This window comes from Dipodomys spectabilis, unplaced genomic scaffold (genome assembly GCF_019054845.1).
Source record: "Dipodomys spectabilis isolate Male_0828 unplaced genomic scaffold, ASM1905484v1 ptg000175l, whole genome shotgun sequence".
Taxonomy (NCBI): Eukaryota; Metazoa; Chordata; class Mammalia; order Rodentia; family Heteromyidae; genus Dipodomys; species Dipodomys spectabilis.
The window spans coordinates 6,864,149-6,881,202 of NW_024870852.1; the positions used below are offsets into that span (position 1 = coordinate 6,864,149).

At 39.8% G+C, this 17,054-nt stretch overlaps 1 protein-coding gene across 2 annotated transcripts in view; it reads left to right on the forward strand.

Moving 5' to 3' along the window:
• The window catches only part of Rnf24 (ring finger protein 24), a 58,576-nt gene that overhangs the window by 1,034 nt on the left and 40,488 nt on the right, over window positions 1-17,054 (forward strand). The window lies entirely within an intron of this gene.

Below are 17,054 nucleotides of genomic sequence, written 5' to 3' on the forward strand. Positions count from 1 at the left end.
AAAAAAAAAAAACAACAGTTTTGTTCATTGAAAACGCATGTTTGTCTTCTCGCGTTTGTCTATCTTTAGAACAACGCTTCTGGGATTTGGCTAATGGTTCTAGACTCATCTGTGTACAGTGGCAATACTCCATTGTACGGGACCCTGCTTTCTGGGGTTAATTCATTGATCATGTGTCTTTGTACGTGTCTGAAGGAATACTCCAACATATGTAGGACGTTTTTTCATGGCTTCTAAGTGCAGAAAGATTGTGTTTCTTCTTGCCTCCCTGTGTTAATAAGAAGGTGGTCCAGCAGGTTCCCTCCATCTCTTTGCTGTTTTTTTTTTTTTTCTTCTTAATTCTTTGGCAAAGGATTTTATTGCTTATTACCCTGGCATGCGCCCTTGCTTTGATCTGAATTTTCCTGTGTTTTGTTGTCTGGTTGTGCAGCCCAGCTCAATGGCTCCTCTTACAGGACTACTGGAAAACACCTTTTTTCATTGTCTTCATCCCCTGAGAAAGGAGCAAGCTTTGCAGGTTCCCATAGATTTTGCTTAGTGGGACTGCCTGCCTGAATTTGTGGTCTTGGTAAGGTTATGGGGAGTTACAGTTAATGTGGACCAAATAGAAAAGAAGTTGTTAGTGTAGCACTAGTTAGCTATTCCTTGCTATAATATTTTTAAACCAAATTATTTAAATTTTAAAAGGTAGTTGTAAGCCGGGCGCTGGTGGCTCACGCCTGTAATCCTAGCTACTCAGGAGGCTGAGACCTGAGGGTCATGGTTCAAAGCCAGACCAGCAGGAAAGTCCATGAGACTCTTATCTCCAATAAACCACTTGAAAACCGAAAGTGGCTTTGTGGCTCAAGCGGTAGAACGTTCACCATGAGTTGAAGAGCACAGGGACAGAGGTCAGAGTTCAAGCCCACGACTGACAAAAAAAAAAAGGTAGTTGTTACTTTGGTTGGAAGATGCTTTTCTGTTTCTTTTTTGCCCTTCTAACTTTGTAGAGTGTTAAGAAGTTAGCTAACTCAGTTATTTAAAAAAAAACTTTGAGGCCTGGCATGGGTAGCTCATGCCTATAAGCCTAGCTACTCACGAGACTGAGATCTGAGGATCTTAGTTTGAAGTCAGCCTGGGCGAGAAAGTCCTTGAGACTCTTATCCCCAATTAATTACCAAAAAGCTGGAAATGGAGCTGTGTCTTAAGTGGTAGAGCAGTAGCCTTGAGCATATAAGAGTTCAGGAACAGCACAGACCCTAAGTTCAAGCCCCAACACTGGCACACACATACCCCATACTTTGAGAATATTTCTATTTTCTTTTGATTCAAAATAGTGGTGGCAAAAATAAATTATATTGAATGATATGAATAATGGAGTGTTTTTTTTTTAAGATTCTCTTTAAAATTATTTTTCAGTCACACCTATTCATTCCTCCAGTGCAAAATGAAATGTAAACCTCCGTAACATCTGCTTATGTACATTTTCTCTGTTTAAAACATTTGCTTTTAATTTGAAGGGGAAAATTTTCGCATTGTATCAGGATCCATTATTCTTGGTTAAATTTTTACCTTATGATTCCAAGTTCAAGTTCTTTTTTTGTTGTTGTTGTTGTAGTAGGGTCTGACCTCTGGGCCTGGGCGCTGTCTCTGAGCTCTTCAGCTCATGGCTAGCGCTCTACTACTTGAGCCACAGTGCCATTTCTGTTTCTTTTTTTTTTGGGGGGGGAGGTCCAGTCATGGGCCTGAGTTGTGGGCCTGGGCGCTGTCCCTCAGCTCTTCAGCTCAAGGCTAGCGCTCTTCCACTTGAGCCATAGCGCCACTTCCGGCTTTTTTTTTTCTGGTTATGTGGTGCTGAGGAATCGAACCCAGGGCCTCATGCATGTAAGGCAAGCACTCTACCACTGAGCCACCTTCCCAGCCCACAGTGCCACTTCTGGCTTTTTTTGCTTAAGTGGTGCTGAGGAATCAAACTCAAGGCCTCATACATGCAAGACAAATACTCTACTACTGAGCCACCTTCCCAGCCCCTCTTTTTTTGTTTTTTGTATGAGTTAAAATTAGTAAAAGTTAGCTGGGTGCTGTGGCTCAGGCCTATGGTCCTAGTTACTGAGGAGGCTGAGATCTGGAGGATATTTGGTTGAGGACAGCCTGGGAAGAAAAGTTTGCTATACTCTTGTCTCCAAATTAACCAGCAAAAAGCTGGGCTGGAGGTATAGCTCAAGTGATAGGGTCTCCTGTTAATCAATGCTTATCAACCCAGAGGTTAATGTTTCTTGTAATTGAAGAATATTCTTTTTTGTTGTTGGTGGTTGTGGGGCTTGAACTCTGGCCTGGACACTGTCCCTGAGTTCTTCAGCACAAGGCTAGCACTTTACCATTTGAGCCACAGCCCCACTTCCAGTTTTCTGAGTGGTTTATTGGAGATTAGAGTCTCATGGCATGGGCTGGCTTTGAACTGAGATCCTCAGATTTCAGCCTTCAGAGTAGCTAGAATTACAAGTGTGAGCCACCTTGCCTCCTGAGTAGCTAGGATTACAGGTGTGAGCCACCATGCCCAGCTGAAGAAATATTCTAAAGTAGTTTTATAACACTTAAATAGTATGATAAATTTTTTAGCAGTAAATGTACTATTTATAATCATTAGAATACTAATATTGTTATTTCTGTGATGGTTGAAATATGTGTTGATCCTTTGTTAACCAAAACTTGGTACCATTAGCCTCCAACAACGTATGCTAACAAAAATAAAAAAGGTTTTCTGTTGAGCATTCTTTATTATAATTGTTGTAGCTTAGTGGTAGAGGTCTTACCTAGCATGAATGAAGCCCTGGGTTCTATTCCTCAGTACCACTTACACAGAAAAAGCCGGAAGTGGCACTGTGGCTCAAGTGGTAGAGCGCCAGCCTTGAGCTGAAGAGCTGAGGGACTACACCCAGGCCCAGAGTTCAGCCCTATGACCAACAACAGAAAAAATGAACCTCAATTAATTAATCAGTCGTTGACAGATTCAACCTCTCAACCTTTGTCAATTCTTAGCAGTTCCTCTGGTACTTTTTAATTTATCTTGTTTTTAATATTTATACAACTATTCCGTGGTTCTTTATCTTTGGATATCACACATGGTCTTCTGTTTTGGTTACTTTTATTCTTTTTCTTTCTTTCTTTTTCTTTTTTTTTTTTTGCCAGTGCTGGGGCAGGAATTCAGGGCCTGGGCACTGTCCCTGAGCTGCTTTTGCTCAAGGCTAGCACTTTACCACTTAAGCCACAGCACCAGTTCTGGCTTTTCTGTGTATGTGGTATGAAGAATCGAACCCAGGGCTTCATGCATGCTAGACCAGCATTCTATCACTAAGCCACATTTCTTGCCCTAGACTTCTGTTTTGGAAATTGAGAATTTAGACACAACCATCATTCATCCTTACTCATATTTTACAATTCTCTGGGCTGGGAAGGTGGCTCAGTGGTAGAGTGCTTGCCTTGCATGCATGAGGCCCTCGGTTCAATTCCTCAGCACCACATAAGCAGAAAAAGCCGGAAGTGGGGCTGAAGCTCAAAAGGTAGAGCGCTAGTCTACAGCTGAAGAGCTGAGGGACAGCCAGACTCAAGAGTTCAGGCCCCACAAAGGACAAAAAAAAAAAAGCTTTACAATTCTCAGTTAAGTCAGTATTCAGTATTTATATGACTATGACAATATGCTACATTTTCTTCTTGTACAACTTTTGTTTCTCTTTAAATATATGCTGCTTTCTTTTTTTTTTTTTTTTTCAATTTGCTTGTCTTACTCTCAGATACTAATTCATCCTTAAACCCTCTGATAGAACTGATCATCTTTCAGTATTTTCAGTTAAGCACTCCAGTTTCATTTCTTTTTCCTGGGAGATGGTGGTGCTGGTCCTTCTCTCCCCTACTCCAGTGTGGATTGGTTTGCTTTCTGAATTATTGCTCAGCCCTCATTTTAGGATTTCCTTTGTCATTATTTTGGGAATTTTGGCCACCCCCCTATGTTGGATCCCCAACTTCCTGGATCATGTGTTTTCCTTATTAGTAATCTTTCTTTCTCTTTCTCTTTCTTGCTTTCCTTTTCTCCCTCCCTCCGACCTCCCCACACCATCTCACTGATAATACTTTTGGTGTTGTGGACATGCCTCCATCAAGAGGTATGAATTCTTGCCAGAATCTTTAGACTCAGGAACACAACTGGATGGTCAAGAACATACCCCTGGACTTGCTGGGTACCCACTGCCATCAGGCCAGCATCCATCTTCCATTTGCCTTGTAACAGCTGTTCAGGCAATTTGAAATAAATTACCCAAGGTATATGTGTATTCCCTAGGGAGGATGGAGGATATTATGTTCTTTTTAAACATTTTTTTTTTGGGGGGGGGTCCGATCATGGGGCCTGAACTCTGGACCTAGGCGCTGTCCCTTAGCTCTTCAGCTCAAGGCTAGCACTCTACCACTTGAACCACAGTGCCACTTCCGGCTTTTGTTTTTTCTGCTTATGTGGTGCTGAGGAATTGAACCCAGGGCCTCATGCATGCAAAGCAAACACTCTACCACTGAGCCACCTTCCCAGCCCTTTTTTAACTTTTAAATGGAATCATAAATGAAAATATCAGTGAACATCAGAGTTTTCAGTGTAATGAAATCATCTCTATAATCTACATAAAGGTTATCTATCAAGTACATTTTAAAAGAATTCACTTCTGGAAATGAAGAACCACTTATGACCAAAAAGAAACTGTGTTTAAGCTACATGATTAAATATGTCATGACTAAATGTGACAGATTGTAAGAATTTCTGTAGTAAAGAGATGAAAACAAAGGGAGCTATATAGACAAAAGCTTAATTGGACATTGTCAGGTTCCTTACATTTTTTTGTCAGTTGTGGGGCTTGAACTCTGGGCTTGTGCGCTGTTCCTGCAGTCTTCAGCTCAAGGCAAGTACTCTACTGCTTGAGCCACAGCGCCACTTCCAGTTTTCTGGTGGTTTATTGGAGATAAGAGTCTCACGGGGGCTGGGAAGTTGGCTCAGTGGTAGAGCGCTTGCCTTGCATGCCTGAGGCCCTGGGTTCGATTCCTCAGCACCACATAAGCAAAAAGAAAAAAAGCCGGAAGTGGCGCTGTGGCTCAAGTGGTAGAGCGCTAGCCTTGAGCTGAAGAGCTGAGGGACAGTGCTCAGGCCCAGAGTTCAGGCCCCACAACCGGACCCAAAAAAAAAAAAAAAAAAAAAAAGAGTCTCACGGACTTTCCTGCCCAGGCTGGCTTTGAACCACAATCCTCAGATCTCAACCTCCTGAGTAGCTGGGATTACAGGCCTGAGCCACTGATGCCCAACTTCATGCATGTTTTTAAATATTCTTTTTGCACATAAATGTTTCCTATGTATTTATTCTATTTATTTAAAGTTCATCTGGCTTTATGATTAGTGGACTTCAGATTTATAACCAAACATCTGAAGTTGACACAGCACCACCCAGAAAAGCTACCACTGATTTGCTAATAAAACTGTTTTCCCTGTAATTATTGTATTTCAAAGCTTCTCCCCACTCAGTCAACTTCTCAGCAGCCCACCTCTTCCCCACTCAGGTAAGCTGGACTCAGACCTCATTGAGGGTTTAGGAGATTTCAGACACAAGCCCCTCTCTTCTCACCAAAGCTAGAAATCTGCCATTCCTAGGACCCATATTTTTACTCTTTCTCATATCAGAGATCAACCCCTCTATGCTCTTTCTCTTCATCTTTTTCTTATACTCCTCAAACCTAATTCCTGTATTTGAGCCTGTTCTTATATCATCATCTTTCTATGGGCCTATCCCAATCAGCATACTCACATGCTCTCATGTTGTCCATCTTTAAATGTGGAATAGCAAATGACAAAAAACTTCCCCCACATCCCATTCTTCCTCTTCTGTTTATCTGCATAGTGAAAATGTCTCAAAGGAGAACCCTAAATTTACTCCCTGCCTCCTATATACTACCTATCACTATGTGAAATTCTCATGTTGATTGATCTTTTAATTTCTTACCCCCACTGGAATGTCAGCTCTAGGAAGGCAGGGACTTCATCTACCCTGTTTATCACCTACTCAATATATGGGCAAAAAGGGCTCAGCTGACATTTTGAACCTGGTAAAATAGTTCTATTTTCATTTATTTTTTAATTCCTTATGACTTTTTGCTACACTTAAAATTTGAAGAAAAAAAAAAATGACAACTAGGCCAGGTGTTGGTGGCTCATGCCTGTAATCCTAGCTACTTAGGAGGCTCAGATCTGAGGATGGCAATTCAAAGCCAGCCCAGGCAGGAAACTCCGTGAGACTCTTATCAGAAACCACTCAGAAAACTGGAAATGGTGCTACAGCACTCAAGTGGTAGAGTGCTTGCCTTGAACTGAAGAGCTGAGGGATAGTACCCAGCCCCAGAGTTCAAGCCCCACAACCAACAGAAATAAAAAACTTAAATTAAAAAATGTTTAAATTTTAAAAAATGACAACTATATTAATGATTAAATTTTCCCCTATGGGAAAAAAATTCCCCTAGGTTAAATTGAATTATATTCTTTCATAAGGAAGATTTAATACTGGCAGTCTTGCACCTGGATTCTGTTGGAATTGAATTTCTTCATCTCTTTCATTTTTTGACACGTGATTGGGGTGGTTTTGTCACCTCTCTGTTTCTTCATCTGTAAGATGGAAATAATAATATGTACTTCGTGTGTTTATTGTATGGCCAAATTTAACACATAAAATGCTGAACTTGATTCTTAGAATGGAAGTGAACTCATTGAAAACTAATTGTTAATCTTTCACTTTATAATATTTTACTCTGACTTGGTTTCTTTAATACTTATTTCAGAATGCTTGTATCTCCTATGATATGTTGGCTATGAATATGACTCAGCTACTTTTGTTTTTGTCTGTTTTCTCATTCCTTGCTTCTGTATTCCCTAGATTGCCCCTTGTAATAGGTTGGTAAAATGATCTTCAGTTGACAGATGAGTATAGCTCTTAACTAGCTCTTAACTAGCAGTTTGGTCATTTGATAAATCATTTTGATCATTTGATAAAATATTTTTATTTCAAGCCAACTCCTATTGTTTAGTTGGCTTGCTCAAAGATGAGGTTCCTTCTTCATATTAATAAGTTCTCTGATTTCTTACCAAAACTTTCAAAATACCCAAATGTCATCAGTTTTTTTAAGTAACTATAAAACATTATTCTTTTCATAGAAGCTAGCTGTAAAGTTAAATATATGTAGCAATAAGCTTTATAAGAGTTTAGAAAGGTGGGCTGGGAAGGTGGCTCAGTGATAGAGCACTTGCCTTGCATGCATGCAGCCCTGGGTTCGATTCCTCAGCACCATATAAGCAGGAAAAAAAGCCGGAAATGGCACTGTGGCTCAAGTAGTAGAGCACTAGCCTTGAGCTGAAGAGCTGAGGGACAGCGCGTAGGCCCAGAGTTCAGGCCCACGACCAGACCCAAAAAATAAAATAAAATAAAAAGAGTTTAGAAAGGTGTTAAGTTCTATCAGCCTTAGGGAATTCTTTTCTGCATGTCAAATTGTTGTAACTTGTTCCCATATTATTTGTCTCAATTTTTTTTTTTTTTTGAGGAGGGGGAGGTCGGTCATAGGGCTTGGACCTCTGGGCCTGGACGCTGTCTCTGAGCTCTTCAGCTCAAGGCTAGCACTCTATCACTTGAGCCACAGCGCTACTTTAAATTTTCTGGTGGTTAATTGGAGATAAGAGTCTCTGGACTTTCCTGCCTGGGCTGGATTTGAATTGTGATCTTCAGATCTCAGCCTCCTAAGTAGCTAGGATTACAGGTGTGAGCCACCTATGCCCGGCTTTCAATTTTTATTTTTGAGGTTCATGTAGTAATTGTGTTACTATCACAGATTTTAAGATAGATAATATTGGAGACTATGAGTGGGAGGGGAAAGGGGTGAGGGCATAAGGGGGTGAATATGATCTAAGTACATTATGTACATGTATGAAAATAGAATAATGAAACCTATTAAAATCATATGAATAAGAGGCAATAAAAAAGAACAATGTAGGGCTGGGAAGGTGGCTCAGTGGTAGAGCATTTGCCTTGCATGCATGAGGCCCTGGGTTCGATTCCTCGGCACCACATAAGCAAAAAGAAAAAAGCTGGAAGTGGCACTGTGGCTCAAGTGGTAGAGCACTAGCCTTGAGCTGAAGAGCTGAGGGACAGCGACAAGGCTCAGAGTTCAGGCCCCACGACCGGACCCAAAAAAAAAAAAAGAACAATGGAGTTAGTGAATCTGATCAAAGTACGTTGTATGTATGTTTAGATATATCACCATGAAACTCCTTTGTGTAGTTAATATACTCTAATTAAAAACTTTTGTTTTAAATATATACAAGCTAAAAGTGAAAACAGTTTTTTCTTAAAGTAATTGACTTAGGTAGGTAGTGGGGACTCACACAATGATCTGAGTACTTCAGACCTAGTCTACTGTTGGGTAAAGTGAAGGTTCTAAAAGAATGCCAGGTGGTTGGAAGGAATTGTGAGCAGTCCAGCTAGTCTTCCTTTGAAGCCAGCTGGCTAAGCCTCCTCTACTCTGGAGGTAGGAACTAGACACTTTGTTCCATGCTAGCTGGCCCACAAATAGCTGGCCAGTAGCCTTACTTTTGGTTAGCCACTCTTGGGAAAGCCAACCTGGGTCCCCCAATCTCTTAAGGACAATCTAATACTGGGGTTGCACCAAGCCTTTATGGTGTTTTCTACAAGAAGTTAGAGCCAGCCTGCAGGGAGAGGGATCCCTGCTTAGATTATACTAAGGGAGCCTCGGGGCTGGGAACATGGCTCAGTGGTAGAGTGCTTGCCTTGCATGCATGAGGCCCTGGGTTTGATTCCTCAGCACCACATAAACAGAAAAGGCTGGAAATGGCTGTGTGGTTCAAGTGGTAGGGCTCTTGCCTTGAGCTGAGGAACAGTGCCCAGGCCCAGAGTTCAAGCCCCACAACTGACCAAAAAGAGGCGGGGGGTATGGTGGGGGAGCCTCATGGAAAGTTATGAATTAGCTTTGGGAAAGTATAATACAACTTTAATTTTTGTGAGTGTAATGCTAAGCTTACTAATAAAGGTAGAAGAATTTTTTTTTAAGTACAGTACAGTATCAATAGCCAGAGACAGTACTAAACTGATAAAATCTTTTTTTCATACTAGTTAACCTTTACAAGTGTTGTTTACTCTTTACAACAACTCTCAAAACATGGATGGTAAAACTAAATATCAAAGAAGTGTTCACATTTCACAAGTCAGGAGCTATTTACAAACCTGTCATAGGGTTATTCAGATGCTATCCTGCTCTAACACTTCCGGAAAGCTTTTGTTTCTAAAGGAAGTTCAGAGATCTTTGCAGAGAATGGCTAGAGAAGAAGGAAATATGGAAAGAAAAGCATCTAAACTTTCTTTTTCTCTTCAAATGCTTTTTGCAGAACTACTGCAGTAAATAAAAATGACTCCTTAGAATTAGAATGAGACAAAGGTGATAAATTCATTTCTTAAAGTTGCCATAACAAATTATCACAAAATTAATGGTTTATAATAACAAAAATTTGTTCCGCCACGTTCTCGAATCAAGAAGTTGGAGATGATGGTGTCATCCAGGATGCTGAACCACCCCACAATGAGCCTATGAGAGATCCTTTCCTTTTTCCAGTCTGGTGACTACACACATTCTATCTTCATGAGGCCTTTTTCAATTTCTCTCTTATGAGAAAAATATTTCTCTCTCTTATGTCTACCTAAATAATCCCAAAAGGTCTTATTTCCAAATCCTTGACCTAATTACATCTGTAAAGACCCTTCATTCAAATACAGTCACATGCACAGGTATTTGAGGTTAAGATATGCTCATACCATTTGGGGAGTTACTTTTAAACCCACAATGGAGGACAAAATTTTCCTTCGTGATAATCTTTACTACTGTTGTAGTACGAAGTCCCAAATTAGATAAGTATTCAAAAGACCAGGATACAAAGTAGGGGAAAATATTGAAAATATAGAAAAGACAGGCAAATGAACTTTATAGGAAGACTTATTTCCCAGAAGAGATATTACTTGGGATAGATCATGAGTGATGAACAGATCTTTACCAGATGGTTTGGGATAGCCTGGGATATACGGACAGTGAAAAATAGATAGGACAGGGGCTGGGAAGGTGGCTCAGTGGTAGAGCGCTTGCCTTGCATGCCTGAGGCCCTGGGTTCCATTCCTCAGCACCACATAAGCAAAAAGAAAAAAGCCGGAAGTGGTGCTGTGGCTCAAGTGGTAGAGCGCTAGCCTTGAGCTGAAGAGCTGAGAGACAGCACCCAGACCCAGAGTTCAGGCCCACAACCAGACCCCCAAAAAAAAAAAAGAAAAATAGGACAGTATCTACCAAAACTAACTCATTTGTTACTAAAGTCTGGTATTCTGAAAAATAGTGAAGAATGAGGCCAGTGGTGAAGAAATAGTGAAGAATAGGCCAAAGACTGGGTTGTCTTTAGTGTTGGACTGATAAATTTGTATTAGGTCTAGAGTTGCTTACCCATGACAAGTGTTTCTAATTAAGGCCCTTAGAGCTATTATAAGACCCTTTGAAAAATATTTAGTGTTTTTTTCCTATGAGAAGATATTCATATGATATTCTTTTTTCATCTAATAGGCATTCATTAATTTTTTAAAAAATTGTCATTAAGGAGTTGTACAAAGAGGTTACAATTCATAAGTCAGGTAATGAATCTAATACTTCTTGGACAATGTCACCCCCTTCCTTCACTTCCCTCCATCTTCCCTATCCCTGCCCATAAATTGCTTGGTTCTTTCTTTATATACTATGTATTTAATACTATGATTGTATTTGTTCATCCTTCCTCCATTCCTTTCCCCCTCTGCTCCATTGTGCCCCTCCAAAAAGACAAAATAGAGAACAGCAAATACAAAAACAGCAATAACAAAAACTAGTCTTTAAGAAAAAGGATTAAATCTGATCAAAGGAGAACACTCATCCTAAGATGAATTTGAGCCACATTCCAATGTACTTTTCACCATAAATACCTGTGATGTTAGAGTACCCATTGTACCTCTTATCAAATGTGAGTGTATCTACTTCTGGATGATCTTATTCTTTCCTTTGCTAATACATTTTCTTCATCTCTTAAATTTTTTAAAAAAAGGTTAAAAAATCACTGTTCTATTAGGAATGGAATGTTTTCAAGTATTTATAGGAGGCTATTGATTTTCTTTTTTGCTTTGAATAACTTAGAAGATAATATGAAAAGTGAACTTCAAAGAACTTTAGTCAGCTCTGTATGAAAATCACATTGTAAATGTCACATATTAAGAGTTAAAATATTATTTCAGAAGGGATGTGAGGGAGGCTATAGATTCTTAGAAAAGGAAACAAACGATTAAGCAAAACCTCACAGCATTCAATTCAGAATGCAGCTGTGACTTGTTTTCTGTAGTTCAATTCACTACTACCATCCATTTAGGACTCCAGAATAATAAAAGCATGACACAATTGTGAGAGGCAAAATGGACAGCTGCATTCCTAAAGGGTTTTTTAAAAAGTTTATTCTATAGAACTGCTTGTTCTGTACAATTGGTTTTTAAAGTTAGGTCACCTACTTCAGAAGTAAAACAATATTTATATCATATAGTGTCTGGCCACATTGTACAAGAAGAAAATGGATGTTTTCCATATAACTCACTCAACTTGTACCTAAAGAACCACACTGAAAGTTTTTTCACTGATCCCCTTATTTAGTACCTGAGATTAATACTACTTAATGGACTTAACATACTGCTACTCAAGCTTCTCTGCTAGTAAGGTTCTTCTCTTTAATTTTTTATTATGACAAATTGTAACAACACTCAAAAGTAGAGAATACTATGGAAATTACACCTATATGCACATTCCTCAGATTTGGCAATGAACAAGGATTTTCATTCATTTTATATACAAATTGTAAAAACACTCAAAAGTAGATATTACTATGGAAATTACACCTATATGCCCATTGCTCAAATTCAACAATGAACAAGGATTTTTACTCATTTCATGTATCTTTTTATCTTACCTTTCTTTGCTGAAATATCTTAAAGCAAATTCCAAACATCTCTAGAAACTAAAAACATTTCCTTATGAAAGTGTCATTCTTATACCTAAAAATAGTAATAATTATCCCTTGGTGTCACATTATAGCTAGACCCAGTTCAGCTTTGCATTGTTTCAAGAATATCTTTTTGGCCAAACACCAGAGGCTCACATCTGTAAACCTAGCTACTCAGGAGGCTGAAATCTGAGGATAAGAGTTTAAAGCCAACCTGGGAAGGAAATGCCACGAGACTCTTATCTCCAATTAACCACTGGAAAATGAGAAGTAGCCCTATGACTCAACGTGGTAGAGTGCTAGCCTTCAGCAACAAAAGCTCAGGGACAGTGCCAAAGCCCTGAGTTCAAGCCTCATGACTGACAAAAAAAAAAGCCAGAAATAGAGCTGTGGCTAAAGTGGTAGTGACCTACATTGAGCACAAAAGCTCAGGGACAGCAAGCCCCAGGACTGGCACACAAAAAAAGTTAAAAATCTAAGAATATATTTTGTTTTATATTCTTCAAATTGCTGTACAAAGGGGTTTCAATTTAATGTCAACTTATGTGTACAATGAATCTTGATTAGACTCATCCCTTTCATCACTCTGTGCCCTGTCTATCCCATCCCACTTACCTCCTCAAGTTGCCTAGTTCAGTTTTCTTGTATGTAATGTACATTGAGTATTATTGTTATATATTCCTACCATTCCTCTTTTTCATTACCCACCTATTTAAGCCAGATGCTGGTGGCTTCACCTGCTACCTACTCAGGAGGCTGAGTCCAGTATGATCACAGTTTGAAGCCAGCTAAGGCAGAAAAGTCTTTTAAGATTCCATCTCCACAGTGCACTGGTGGCGCATGCCTGTAATCCTAGCTTCTTAGGCGGCTGAGGTCTAAGGACCACGGTTCAAAGCCAGCCTGGGCAGGAAAGTCTGTGAGACTCTTTATCTCCAGTTAACCACCAGAAAACCAGAAGTGGCACTATGGCTTAAAGTGGTAGAGTGCTAACCTTGAGCAAAAAAGCTCAGAGACAGCGCCCAGGCCTCTAGTTCAAGCCCCACTGTCGACAAAAATAAAAAATTCTATCTCCACTTAACCAGCAAAATGGCTGACTGGAAGTGTGGTTCAAGTGGTAGAGTATCAGCTGTGAGGGATAAAGTTTATAAAGACCACACATTAAAAAAAAAAAAGAAAGAAAGAAAGACCAGCTGAGTGCCGGTGGCTCAGGCCTGTAATCCTAGCTACTCAGGAAGCTGAGATCTGAGAATCACGGTTCAAAGCTAGCCCAGGCAGGGCCTGAGTTTAAGCCCCAGTACCAAGACAGACAGACAGACAGACAGACAGACAGACACACACACACACACACACACACACACACACAAAAGCAAGCAAGCACACAAGCTGGGTAAAGCAGTGTGCTCCTGTCATCATAACTACACAGGAAGCATAAATAAGAAATCTTGGTGCAGCCTAGCCAAAGCATAAATGTTAGACCCTATTCAAAAAATAATAAAAGAAGCTGGGCACCAGTGGCTCATGCCTGTAATCCTAGCTACTCAGGAGGCTGAGATCTGAGGATCACGGTTCAAAGCCAGCCCCAGCAAGGAAAGTCCGTGAGACTCTTGTCTCCAATAAACCACTAGAAAACCGGAAGTGGTGCCATGGCTCAAGCGATAGAGCCTTCACCTTGAGCTGAAGAGCTGAGGGATAGCGCCCAAGCCAAGAGTTCAAGCCCCACGACCGTCCAAAAAATAATAATAATAAAAGAGGGCTGGGAATATGATATAAATGGTAGAGTGCCTGCTTAACAGACAGAGACCTTCAGTTCAAACCCCACTACTACTACTACTACTACTACTACTACTACTCACACACACAAACCCCACTACTACTACTACTCACACACACACACACACACACACAAACCCCACTACTACTACTCACACACACACACACACAAACACCACCACTACTACTCACACACACACACACACACAAACCCCACGACTACTACTCACACACACACACACACACACAAACCCCACTACTATTACTACTCACACACACACACACAAACCTCACTACTACTACTACTACTACTCACACACACATACACACACACAAAGAATATTTTAATTATTTTTATCTGGTATTCGGCTTGAATTTTCTATCTTACTTTTATTCATCTTTGATTTGCCAAGTATCTTCTGTGCCAGATATTTTCTGGTATGAACTTACAGAAATGCATATTTTTATTAGAAATACTTGATGAATGCACTGCATTTAATGAAGTTAAGTTATAGTTCAATTCTGAATTTATTAGATTTGAGGTCATTTTAAAACTCTTTTTCTGACATGTTTCATATGATTTGACTTAAAAGTTCCTATAAAGCTGAAGGAAACTGGCTCCTCAGAGGAATTTCAGTACTTTTTCCAGGCAAAGATAACTTCCCACAAATGCAGTGAAATCAGTGGTGCCTGAATTTAGATTTTATTCAGGCTAACTTCCAACCCTCTTAAAAACTTAAGTATGTATTTTTTTGTTCAGTAAGTTCCAAGTATATTTCTATAAAGGCAAAAAAGAAAGAAGAGGAAGGAAGAAAGGAAGGAAGGAAGGAAGGAAGGAGGGGAAGGAAGAGAAAGAAAGAAAGAGGAAGGAAGGAAGGAGGGAGGGAGGGAAGGAAGGAAGAAAAGGAGAGAGGAAGAAAACAAGCAAGCAAGCAAGAAAGAAAGAACGAAAGGAAGGGAGAGAGAAAGAAAGAAAAGATAGAATGATATAGTAGAAAGCATTTGGGATTTGTGCAAGTTCTGGCATGTCCATTAACTGTGCCTAAACAGTCTTAAGAGGGGTACAATTTCAGTTGAATACTTCAGAGTATTGTGAATGTAGTTTAGCTTCAGTAATAAAGTGCTTTCCTGATAATGATTGTTGTAATGTGAGGATAGAACAATGGAAAAAGTAAATAGAAAAAGAAATCATCTTCACCGTGTCTCAGTTCTTTCCTTTTCACAAATATGAGGCCATTATGCCACCAGCTTCGCCTATTGTTGAGCCAGGTCTGGTCAGATGCTCCATTCTAGTGGTTGTCAGATGATGTGAAAATGGTTAGCCTACTGTATAGCTCTCTAAGAAGTTACAGTAGCTGTAGACTAAAGAATTGTGTTCCAGTATAGAATGTGGAAGAGATCCATCACTTATTTTAGCTGCTTTTTATTTTTGGGGGGGGGGGGGTCCCGGTCGTGGGGCCTGAACTCTGGGCCTGGGCGCTGTCCCTCAGCTCTTCAGCTCAAGGCTAGTGCTCTACCACTTGAGCCACAGTGTCACTTCCAGCTTTTTTCTTTTTGCTTATGTGGTGCTGAGGAATGGAACCCAGGGCCTCAGGCATGCAAGGCAAGCGCTCTACCACTGAGCCACCTTCCCAGCCCCTTTAGCTGCTTTTGTGTACACGAATAATGTCATGATTGTTGGTACATCTTTCAATACAGAGGATAATAATATTGTACGTGAAACTGTTGTACCATTGTCATCTATATTTACTATTTTCCTCTGGTAACTAATTTTCCTACTGGCTGTTCTACTTAGCTCAACTATTCATAAAAATGTCTAGCATTTTGGGTTTTTTTTTGGTCAATTGTGGGACTTGAACTCAAGATCTGGGTACTGTCCCTGAGCTCTTTTGCTTAAGGATAGCACTCTACCACTTTGAGCCACAGCTCCACTTCCAATTTTCTGGTGGTTAATTGGAGATAAGAGTCTCACAGACTTCCCTGCCCCAGCTGGCTTTGAACTGTGATTCTCAGATCTCAGCCTCCAGAGTAGCTAGGATTACAGGTATGAGCCATCAGCCCCAGACTATGTCTACATCTATATATTACATTTAGTCAATATGTGAATTTTATGAATTAAATGCTAGATATTTTACCTTGGGACAACCAGTTACTGTATATTATAAGTTGAACATCTCTAATATGAAAATCTGAAACTTAATATGGTCCAAAATCTGAAATGTTTTGAGTATACCAACATGATGCCAAAAGTAGAAAATTATATGTCTGACTTCATGTGACAAGACACAGACAAAACAACAGGCATCTTAAGAATATTGTATAAAATTAGCTTCAGGCTGTAGATATAAAAGTATGTATGAAGGCTAGGCACTAGTGGCTCACCTGTAATCCTAGCTACTCAGAACGCTGAGATCTGAGGATCAGGGTTCAAAGCCAGTCCAGGCAGGAAAGCCTGTGAGACTCTGATCTCCAATTAACCACCAGAAAACCAGAAATGGTGCTGTGGCTCAAATGGTAGAGCGCTCGCCTTAGCTGAAATGCTCAGGGACAGCGCCCAGGCCTAGAGTTCAAGCCCCACAAACAACAACAACAAAGTACATATGAAACATAAACAACTTTCATGTTTATACGTGGATCCCATCTCAGAGATTATCATTATATATACACAAATCCTATAAATTCCAGAAAAGATCAGAAACTCAGTACAATTCAGATAACGGATATATATATATATTCAGCCTCTATTATGGAAACAAAATATATAGAAGTAATCCTCAAAGCATATTTCACCCAAGTGTATGCATGTTGTTAAAAAATTAAAAGCCAGCCTTTTGACTTTGAAAAGCTAGCCTCTATATGCCTCAGTTTCTTCTTCTATAAAGTACAATGGTTGGACTGTGATGCATAATTAGTGCTGAAGGTCTTAACTCTGTGGTTCTGGACAGATAATTAGTTTACAAATTGCTGGTGGTCCCTGACTACTTCCTGTGTCATATCCATAAGATTATAAGTAAAATTTTCTGTGTTCTAATTAGTGTCCTAATAGGGTACCATAACAGAAGGCTAGTAGTATATATAGTCTTAGCAAAAAACAGATTTTTCTGAACTAAAACTAGGATTTGTGATCTGGTCTGCTAAATGGTTTGTAACTTAAAAATGATTTAAAATAGCA